The sequence below is a fragment of the Vicugna pacos genome, chromosome 2, assembly GCF_048564905.1.
Source record: "Vicugna pacos chromosome 2, VicPac4, whole genome shotgun sequence".
In the NCBI taxonomy this organism is placed as follows: Eukaryota; Metazoa; Chordata; class Mammalia; order Artiodactyla; family Camelidae; genus Vicugna; species Vicugna pacos.
This window is the reverse complement of record NC_132988.1, coordinates 10,390,678-10,401,301: the sequence shown is the minus strand read 5'-3', so window position 1 is coordinate 10,401,301 and position 10,624 is coordinate 10,390,678.

Sequence of the window (10,624 nt, the reverse complement as noted above, 5' to 3'; positions counted from 1 at the left end):
AATTAACAATTCAATGCTAAATATATAAGCATAAATAAATACATAAAGTATGAATATCATGGCCTTAATTCTCAAAGCACATAGCATAGCACCTAGCATTCTGAACAATTTAGTTATAACAACTATAACTTTTATAACAATGATTTGAGTTCATTGTATACTTATTAACAGAATAACCTAGGCACAGAAAGATGAATGACACATAGTCACCACTCTCCCTGGTTGTGTAATGTAGTAGGGTGCATGGCAAAGGTAACTTGATGCAATGTGATAAATACCTTATATGAGGAACAAATGAAAACTTACAGGTGTCCCGTGAATAATGATCACTTTCACTTTAGGAAATGAGGGGAGAGTTTTCATAGCAGTGTTGGATCCTAATAGAGCTTATGAGGGAGAATGAAAGCGGAAAAGGCAAGCACCTTTCTGCCTCTTTTGATATTCTCTAAACCTTGTTTATCTTACTCTGCCTTATTTTAGCCTTTACTTAATCTGTTATATGACTATAGAAAATATTTTCTCTTTTACATCTCACCTTGCACAATAATCCCCTATTTTTTCTTAAATTTCACATATTTTTTATAATTTTCCATATTTTAGTATTTTTATTTTTAAGAACAGTGAACATATTAGTGCATTGTTTCCATCAGGGTATTTGGTATGAATAATACACATTTTAAAAGGACTTTAACTTAACATTTATATAAAGTTTTTCGAGGTTTCAGAACTACAGTCCCTGTGGGAATTATAAAATTTATTCTCACTTAAAAAAACTGGAGCACTCCATACCTCATCAGTGCTATAACATTTAAATATGTTCCCAGAAACAAGAGTTCAATCAAAAATCCTTCCTCAGTCATAGCCACAGCAATTAGACAAGAAAAATAAATAAAAGGTATCCAAATTGGAAGGGAAGAGGTAGAATTGTCATTATATGCAGATAACAGGATAACTATATATAGAAAACCCTAAAGACTCCACACAAAAACTATTAGAACCGATAAATGAATTCAGCAAGGTAGCAGGATACAAATTTAACCTACAGAAATCTGTTGCATTTCTTTATACTAACAATGAAGTATCAGAAAGGGAAAGTAAAAAAACAACCCCTTTTAAAATTGCATCAAAAAATAAAATACTTGTGAATAAACCAGACCAAGTAAGTGAAAGACTTACATGCAGAAACTATCAATATTCCAGTTTTATTGAGATATAATTGACATATAGCACTGTGTAAGTTTAAGGTGTACAGCATAATGATTTAACTTACATATCAAGAAATGATTACTATAATAAGTTTGGTGAACACTCATCTCATAAAGATAGAAAATTAAAGAAATAGAAAAAAATATTTTTCCCTTGGGATGAGAACTCAGGATTTTTCTCTTAACAGCTTTTACATGTAACGTACAGCAGTGTTAATTATATTAATCAGGTTGTACACTACATACCTAGTACATATTTATCTTATACCTTCAAGTTTGTACCTTTTGATTACCTTCATCCAATTCACCCTCCCCTCAAACTCTGTCTCTGGTAACTACAAGTCTGATCTCTTTTTCTGTGAGTTTTTTTATTTGTTATTGAAGTATATTTGACCTACAACACCATGTTAGTACCTGTTACACAGCATAGTGATTCAATATTTCTGCACATTTCAAAATGATCACTGCAATAAACCTAGTTAAGATCTGTCATCAAAGATACTGCGTAATTATTGACTACAAACACATTTTCTTATTTAGTCAATCGAGCATAAAATTAATTGATTGTATTTGGCCATATTGTAACTTGTTTGGTACGATTATCTTTTATCTCTCTTTTTCTCTTTTAGGTAGGGAGTTTAGTCTAAATAGTCCTAGATCTATTCTTATGGATCTAGCTTCCCAAGATCTGTATAAGTTGGCTTTTAAACTAAAGAAAATTATATGACAAGATAGACATTTACATGATTTTTTTTTCTTCATCCTATTTGGCAATACTGAACTAGGATCAAATTTTGTAATTAGTAATTTTGAAAATGTAATTTCAATTAATCAACCAATATAATTCAACTATAAACAAATGTATGGAATGAGACGACAGGTAGTTAGAAAATCTGTTTTAATTTTTAAAACATCAGCTGTTAGAATCATTTAAAGATACTTAGTTGGCTTGGATCATCAGAATCATAGCAATTGAAATGATCACAGATCATGTCCAACTCCCTCATTTCTAAAATAATTGAAACTGTGATTCTCTTGGAGATTCGCACGAATGCCAGGTAGCCAGTAAGACTCTTAGTTGCAGTCATTTTGTTTGGGTTTAGTCTGAATTTTCTCTTTCAATTTCTGATTCAGAATTTGAGTCAGATGACTGAATTCTCACAAATTCTTTGGAAAGTATGTGAGTGTTAGTACTTTAGAAAATACTTGAGATACTACAGAATGAGCATTGCTTAGCTGTGTCTCCACATACAAAAGGCAATGGATGAAGGCATTTTCTTCTACGTAATGGATGGAGGGGAACTGACCAGAAGCATCCACATCACTCTCCTGGGGTTCTCTTGGCCGTCATCTGACACCATCAACAGGCATATCCACTCAGATACTCACTAATTACTCAGAGAAAAATTAGTACTGGGTAAAATATTATCCACAGATTATATGGTAGAATTTATTTTTGGTGATGTTGATATTGTTTTATTGCTCTCTGAAGAACCTGACTCAAAAAATAAACCAATGCAGGGAAATAAATTCAATTTTACTTTATTTCCAACTCAATTCAACCAGTATTCTGTTATACATTCTAAAGAACAAAATGGAAAAGACATGATTTCTTACCTGAAGCAAAACATGTTTTTTTTAATGTGAAAACAGTCACCCGGAAGCTGATTCTTTGGCTGCCATGGAAATTCAAAATTGGTGCATAACCATAAAATGATGCCTAAAGAAATAAGTCTAAATCTTTTGACCTTGTACATTATTTTGTATTTCTGCTTTGTCACCCTTTCATAAACACAATGCTGGATACAATAGACTCTGTATATTGTATATATATAAATTGCATGCTAGATAGATTCTTCTTGGGTAATACTACCATCTACTTTGTTGGTTAGCTGAATTGAAATGTACACTTACCTTGGCAGTGCCAGTAAGTTGGAGAAAGATTGTGCTTCTTTCAGAATGTTGAACATTATCTACCCATCAGCAGTAACTGTTTTTCTGTATCAATACCCAGTTTGCTATAAGATACATCATACGTTCAGACCTTTTTGATTACTTAGGTCATACATTTTATCACTGAAATTTATGGTTTTTCCCTGCTAACTTTTATGAATGTTTCTGAATACTGCATGCCCTAAGCTTTGGAGGCTTAGCAGCATGCAACCTAAACAGGTTTAGAGTCTCTAGAGTCTCTAGTCTCCGTTCAGCTGACTTTTCAGTTCTTTCAAATTTTTCCAAGTGGTATATCTGGTACAGGGATTAGAGCAACTTTTCCATTTGTGGAAGTTCCTTTGTAGAAAGATGATGATTTTTTCTTCTGAGATTCTTGATTCTTTCATGGATATTCAGGTTTTTACTATATCTTCAGTCAAACGTGATAATTTCATTTTTCTTAGAAAATTATGAACTCCATTTCATTAGTTTGATTAAGATTTTAAAATTTACAAACGTTTACATAAATGCAATGTTTTATTATAATCTTTAGCTTTTTAATTGTACAACGCATACTCTTTTTGGTTTCAATGTTACACATTTCCAATTTAACTTTCACTTAATTATTAGACTAGTCAAAAATTTTGTTTTTGGTTGATTTATCTTTTTCTTAATTGATTCCTTTTACATTTTATACTCATTTTATTGAAGTTTAAAAAAAACAGTTAAAAATCCTCAACACATGTAATTCTATTTTTTTAAACAGAAGATTTATTATACTGTGTATATCACTTGGAGTTTAGTTGCAGGAGGAAAAACTGTCCTGTCAGTTTTAAGCAAAAACAAATTTAATAGAATTGAACACTTAGAGAGATGTTAGGAGGCCTGAAGAAGCAAGCTTGATTCTGATGCAGCTGGAATGACCCCGGAAGAAGACCACAGAACTGGCCTATTAGGGAGATACCATAGTTGATACAATCAGAAAGGGAAGAATTGGAATGGCATTGCTGGAAATGTTGACTTTAAGAACACACCCCTTAGCTTCGATCCAGAAATCAGGAAATCACTGTCACCACCACACCTATTTCTGATGCAACACTGAAACACTGCTGCAGAAAACCCAATTTCTCTACCACAATGTCTACCAGGAGAAACTGCCTCTTCAACAGGAAACTGCTTCTCCCTGTTTTCATATTTTTTAAAAAAATTATTTTTTTATTGCAATATAGTCAGTTTACAATGTTGCATCAATTTCTGGTGTATAGCATAATGTTTCAGTCATACATGTACATACATATATTCCTTTTCATATTCTTTTTCATTATAGGTTACTATAAGATAATGAATACAGTTCCCTGTGCTGTACAGTATAAACTTGTTGTTTACCTATTTTATATATAGTGGTTAGTATCTGCAAGTCTTGAACTCGCAATTTATCCCTTCCCTCTCCTTTCCCCCTTTGGCAACCGTAAGTTTGTTTTCTGTGTCTGTGAGTCTGTTTCTGTTTCATAAAGAAGTTCATCTTTTAGAGCCCTGCTGTCCACCATTGTCGCCATTAACCACATGTGGCCACTGAACACTTGAAATGTGATTAGTACAGATGGAGATGTACTGTGAGTTTAAATTACACACCAGACATCAAAGACTAAATGGGAAAAAAGGAATGTACAACATCCCAATTTTTAAATATTGATTATATGTTGAAATGACAATATTTTGAATATATTGGGTAAAGTAAAATGCATTATTAAAATAATTCCATCTGTTGACTTTTTGTAATGTGCCTATTAGAAGATTTTAAATTACATATGTGGCTAATATTAAATTTCTACTGTAAAGTGCTGTTCTAGAACTCACAAGAGTGCATCTCTTAGAATAACCAATTTCACATCCAAAAATTTAGTTGTAAGGAAGTCATGTAGAAGTCAGGTTTAGCTTTCTAGCTCCTGTCATTCAGAAAGCCCTCCAACTGAAAGCTGAAATGGATACTAAGCAAGCTAAGTCACTGTATCTTCCACATGAAGTATTATTTAGTGAAGAGCTTAGGCAATATGTCATAAAATTTAAAATTTACTTTTCTCATTGCAATGATTTTTGATAGTATGTAGTTTTATCCTGGTTTTATTAAGTTTTATTCAAAATTAATTAGAAATTGAATTTTAAAAAAATTTTTTAAATATCAGAGTACCTGAATTGTTCTTTTCTTTTCTTTTGCCAATATATTATTAATTTGTATTTCCTTTTATTTTTTACAATGTGATCAAAAGAGGTGAACTTGGGTATTTTTTTTGCTGTTTGGACTGCATTAGGATATTTTTCTGTGTGGCCAAAATATAACCAGTTTGCAAAGGCCCCATAGGCATGAGAAAGGAACAGGTTTTCTCTTGTGTAACATAAGAAACTAATTTGTATGTGTTAATAGTCTATTTGTATTAATCAAACTGTCATTCCCTTGCTTTTTGGGTTTTTGTTATTGTTGCATTTTGTTTTGTTTTAAGTCTGGCAGTTCTGCCAAAGATAGGGATGTTTAAAAGTCTCCAATTTTGCTAAATATAATTTAGAATAAGGAGATGAAGTAAAACATTTCACAAATGTGCAAAATATAGGCAACCATGGGTTACGTGTAATCTAAAATGTAAAAACAAGAATCATGAAAGGTTCAGTGTGAGGCAACTTTTTGTCTGTGGGGATTGAAAAAAGACACCGTATAGGACAAGACATTTTATGGGATTCTTAAAATATGAGTAGGATTTGGTGTTACAAACGAGAGGAATAGGTTGAAGCCCATGGGAACAAATAATCCAAGATTGGTCTTCTGACACACAGTGAATGTTTGCTAAAGCTAATGATACAGATTGCTTGGAATGTGAGTTACATATTGGGAAGAAAAGGAAAGGAACCTTAAAAGAAAGGTGGTTCAGGCTGCAGGATTGTTAATGTTATAGGCAATGAGGAGACATTCAAGATTTCTCTCTGAAAAAGAGAGAAACATCAGAGAGTTGATGGTTTTGGAAGATTAATCTGGTGTAGAGTATATGGAGGGGAATATTGCCACAGTGCATGTCAGCCATGACAGTGAAAACGTCAGCCCACTGAATGGAGTATTAAATACTCCATCAAGTAAATACATTGCTATGAAGGAGTAACTCATAGAATTTGATAAGATTCTTTTTTTTTTTTTTTTCCCCAATGGAAAGGAACAGCAAAGGAAAAAGCAGAGTCAACCCCTACCCAAAGAGTTCTGGCCAGAATGACCAGCGATGCTAGGAACAGAAAATGAAAAGGCCGAGAAGATATGTTAGCTCCCCAGGTTATATCTCTGTGCTCAAATCTCACATATTCAGTTCCCAATCTCTGTTTGGATACTTGTTCAGCTAAAAGTTTGCACATTCAAGTTAAATTCTTAACCCAGACAGCTCTTCTCCACTCTAACTCTACCTGACATTGTAGCCATGTTTCTCATCTCAGTGAATTTTCTTTCTTACATATTAAAATTTATTTGAAAATATTTGCTTAATGGCTACATAATATTCTACCTTATGGAAGCAGCAAAACTACCTTTGCCATTTCTCAATTGTTGGACATTTAGACATTCCCAGTTTTGTGATGCTTCAATGAATGTTCTTACTTGTATTTATATCTTAAGTTACTTTTGTTATTTCCTTAGAATGTATTTCTTAGCATAATACCATAAGAATAAAAACATATAGTGAAATTAATGTCAAAATTATGATCATTAATCTTATATATTATCTTCTCAGAAGGTTTTATTATGTTAATATTCTATTAGCAACATATGAGAGTGTGTATTCTCCCTATATACATAACATACCTACCCAATAGTGAATATAATCTACTTTTAATCTTTGACAATTTTAACATGCAAAGAAGTATTATCACATTAACTAAAATTTATTTGATTGAATACTAGTGATGTTGAACAATTTTTTAAATATTTATTAAACATTTGTATTGGTTTTTCTGAGAATGACCTTTTATAATCCTTGCCCAGTTTTCAATTGGACACTTTGGATTTTCTTTATGGATTTTTTTGTTCTGTTTTTCACAATCACTGTAAATATTTTCCCCAATTTTGTTTTTTTTTTTTAATTCATGTGACATATTTATGACTCACAGAAATTTCTACTTTTTTATGGTCTTAATTCAATCACTCTTTACCTTTTGATTTCGTTTTAGTTTATGATGGCTTCATTTATACCTAAAGATCAGATGATGTATGCAATTTACTTTCTGCATATTTTGTCTGTATTATTCCTACTGTAATAAGCTGGGATACCAGTTTTCCTAACACCGTTTTAATGACCAATTCTTCCTTTCACAATAGTTTGTGATACCAGAGTCTACTTACAAACTATAGATTCTGTTCTCTTGAAGTGTCTGCTTATATAGTTCTAGATCTACATTGTTCTAATTATTTTAACTTCATATTATATATGCTTAATATGGCATAGTGTTTATATTATGGTATATACATTTCTTTAGGCACCTAATTATTTGCTGACACTGCTCTCTTATGAGTCTCCTTGCTCAAAACATGTCTTACCCATGAACATCTGTGATGGTTAATTTTATTGACCAGGCCACAGGGTGTCCAGATATTTGGTTAAACATTATTCTGGCTATTTCTGAACAACATTAACATTTAAATCAATAGACTGAGTAAAGCAGATTGCCCTCGCCTATGTGGGTGGGCCTCTGAGATGTGTGTACACGTCTCCTATCAGTTCTGTTTTCCTGGAAAACCCTGACTTAATACAATTTCTAATGATTTTAAGCAAATAAAACTCCAATGAAGATTTTTTGGAATTATATGAACTCTACAAATTAATTAGGAGATACCTGACATCTCTAAACTAATCTATGTTTTTATTCAGGAAAATCATTCTTACATTCATTTAAGTCAGCTTTATTGTCTCTCAGTAAATTTTCTATTTTTTCCTTCATAAAGATACTGAACTTTAATTTAAAGTTATTCTTAGGTATTTTTATTGCAGATAAGTGGGTTATTTTCTATCAGAGTAGCTAGCGTTAAATTGGAGTTAGTGGACTCTGATTATCCATCACTGTAGGAGCCTGATTTCTCCCAGGACAACCAAGCACTCAAATGCTTGTTTAATAAAGAGTTTGGTTCTTGCCTTCCTTTGGGTAATGTTCATTAAAGAGAGTAGTGGGTTTTGTTTACATGAAAAAAACATTTATTGGACCAAGTTCATATATGCTTTAATTTTTTTTTCATTCAACAAACATTTATTATTATGCAGACCTGGCTCCTCACCAGACCCAGGGGATACAAGAGGGGACAGATGGGGGCATGGCCGGTACAATTAACACATATATGCTTTAATTTGAGAGAAATAGTTCTTCTACAACATGGAGGTGAAGGGCCAAGGGAGAAAACACTAGATACTGGCCTCCATGTAATAGATTTGTGAACAGTCTATCTTAACTCTCCCAGAAAGAGGAAAATAGCTCTCCTTCCTCATTAGAAACACTACACATGAGATCACTCATATGTGGAATCTAAAAAAAAAGAGAAAGAAAGAAAAAAAGACAAATGAACATAGAACATAAATACAAAATAGAAACAGACTCACAGACATAGAATACAAACTTGTGGTTGCCAGGAAGGAGGTGGGTGGGAAGGGACAGACTGGGAGTTCGAAATTTGTAGACACTGGCAGGCATATGCAGAATAGATAAACAAGATTATACTGTGTAGCACAGGGAAATATGTACAAGATCTTGTGGTAGCTCACCGTGGAAAAAGTATGCGGCAATCAATATATGTATATTCATGTATTAGAGAATTTACTAATGCTTAGTATACTCAAGGCTCTGGAAATTCAATAAGATCCTGAAGTGTGGGATCTGGTTTAACAAATGCTTGTATATCTGAACTTGCACCCATAAGCAGTCTTGCTATGCTCAGCCTTTGTCATCAGAGACTTATTTAGTGTCTACACAGGTTTCATTCTCTACTGCACTGTGGATAGCAGAAGCATATTAGAATTACTAAGAAGGGTGTAACCCTTACCAGAGACCCAAATCACTTGAATAATTTCAAGTTTGTCTTCAGAAAAACAAGATTACATGTGTTTCTAATCATAAATGACAGTAATATCGTCAATTGTAAGGGACTATTATAATTGTAAAATGTTACAAAGAAAAACCAGGATCTTAGATAGCCTACAGCCAGGTGTAACAATTCAGTGTGGAAATCATTTCAAGCAAGACAAAGAGCCATAACAAACCTTTATGTTCACTTGGTTGCTTTCTTTCTTTCTTGCAGTTTTATTTTTTTATTCTTTTTTTCAATTAAAGTATAGTTGATTTACAGTGTGTCAGATGTACAGCAAAGTAATATCGTACAACAACCTATTTGTTTATTTTTATTGAAGTATAGTTGACAGCAATATTATATTAGTTTTAGGTGTACAACATAGTGATTCAATATTTTTGTAGATTATATGCCATACAAAGTTATAAAATATTGCCTATATTCCCTGTGCTGTACAATATATCTGTAACTTATTTATTTTATATCTAGTAGTTTGTACTTCTTAATCCCCTTCACCTATTTCACACCTCTCCCAACCCTTCCCCACTCTAGTAGCCACTCATGTGTTCTCTGTATCTGAGTCTGTTTCTGTTTTGTTAAATTTGTTTGTTTTATTTTTGTTTTTTTTTTTGTTTTACTTGGGAGGGAGGTAATTGGGTTTGTTTGTTTGTTTGTTTGTTTGTTTATTCTTTCATTCATTCAATGGAGGTGCTGGGGATTGAACCCAGGACCTTGTGCATGCTAAGCACACACTCTACCATGGAGCTCTACCTGCCCCCGTGTTTGTGTTATTTTTTTAGATTCCAAAAGTCAGTTGCTTTAAATGATACTCTAGTAACTAGCAATTTTAGTAGCTTCCTTCTTTTATATGTGGTGGTGTGATATATGTTAGTAAATACTATGCATTTTTTCTCCAGTAAATGATACCAAAATAATTTTATAATCATTTTGCAGCTCCTTTCTAAGCAGACGTTCTTCAGAACATCTGAAATAGGATGGTTCAGGTGTGAAAAAAATCAAAAGCAGTTTCTCTTTAAGTTCCACACAACATATGGAATCTCACTTTGGCTGGCAGAGATACTATTGGGGGAAAAAAATCAGAAATCTCCTCCATATCTCTCCAGAAAGTGAATCCTTCTGAACCAACTTTGATTATTTTCTCATGTAAAAGTGAAATAAAAATGTAGCTAAAACACACTACCTAGAGAATGCCACTATGTGCAGCTTATCGCCAACATGAGGACATTTAGAGGGACTCTATTAAAAAGGTATATACTTCTTGGAGGTTAAAAATCCAAACCAAAAGTTTCCCTACCAAAATTCATTTAAATACAGTTAATTTTTTTATGCATTTCAGTGAAAGCCATTCTCACACATAAGCACTTACAAGGTCAAGAGGAAGATTAAT